Consider the following 1,503-nt stretch of genomic DNA (forward strand, 5'->3'; position numbering starts at 1 on the left):
GTGTCGGTGATTCTTCTTCGGACGGAACGACCCTGTGTTACTAAGAACACGCTACACAACAAGACTTTCATACCTATCGGCGTCACCTGGGTTGACATGGACCTCCATAGCTGCATGGTCAGTTGCAAGCATCGCATGTTGAGTATCTTCAGAATCACTAGCGGAAGAGTACTCACCATCGTCACGAAGAAGCAAAGTGCGCTTGTTTGGACAGTCCCGAAAACACGTGGCCAAATCCTTTGCAAACGATGACACTGAATATCTCGTGTACGGCTTGTGGGAGGAGCGACGCCTGTGGAAGGGGCAGCGCTTGCAGGTTTGGCCGTTCTCTCGCGCGGTGTAGTGGTGGGCGTGGGTGGCGCAGGGAGAGCGGGTGCGGAGTTGGATGTCGAGCTTCTTCCTGCAAAAGAGTTAGAATATGTCTTCGAGCAGCGTCCCTGCACTTCACGTTCAGCTTTGCAAGCATATTCAAATAATGTTGTCATATCTGTGTAGTCCTTATAATCAAGTATATCCTGAATTTCGCGGTTCAAACCACCACAAAAATGTGCCATAGCAGCGTCGTTTTCCTCCAATAACCCATAAGTTCAACTTCTAATTCCCAATCAAAATATGCAGCAGGATCATATTTGCCATTAAAAGGTGGAATTTTAAATTTAATCTTGGAAAAGGAATCATTACCGGGACGGCGTGGCACGCGGCGGGCACGGCCTCGGCGGTCGCCATTGTCCTGGTCCGAGTCACCACCATAACCCTACTGCCACTCTGTGACTGTTGTGTGCAATGCATCAAGGCGTGCCACAACTGTGTCGAGGGTGGCCTTAGCGACCGTCTGTGCAAGGTCTAGCTGATCGCACCGCTCGGTCGTCGAGGAGATCGTCGAGTCCAGCCGTTCATGAATCGTCTGAATGTCCGTGACAAGCCCTTCAACTTGTGCCCGTATGCCCTACAGCTGGTTAGCCCCCGCATCGACATCATCTGCCATGGTTAGCGCAAAGACAAGAACAAAACCGATGACAAAACAGGGGTGCAACGGCTCACAAGACGCTCACACTAGTGCTGTTATCAAATTCTTATCCGTTCTTACCACGCACACAGGGGTGAACTACAACCAACCAGTGGAACTCGTGAAAGATTGGAGGAGCGATTGCTTGGAGAAACAAAAGCTGCTCGTCGTAGAACTATGTGGAGTTTTGGGAAGGCTGCACTCAAATGAAGGATTAGCACAATCAAACAATAATGCAAAGTTGAAACATAGTGCCAAACACGTAACAAGAGTTGCCGGTAACAAGAGAAACCGAAAGAACAGAGGCAAAGAAATGGCCAAGGTGGAGAGGGCGGACCTCTTTTGTTTTTCTGTTTTTTTTGTTTTCCTTTGCAGGGTGCCCCAAAACTGATAATATGAACACAGAGGATCTCAAACAGCAAATTGCGGCACACACACACACTCTCTCTCTCTCTAGAGTAAGGCGAACCTCAGAAAAATGTACCAAGAAAGAGAGA

The sequence above is a fragment of the Setaria italica genome, chromosome V (assembly GCF_000263155.2).
Source record: "Setaria italica strain Yugu1 chromosome V, Setaria_italica_v2.0, whole genome shotgun sequence".
Classification (NCBI taxonomy): Eukaryota; Viridiplantae; Streptophyta; class Magnoliopsida; order Poales; family Poaceae; genus Setaria; species Setaria italica.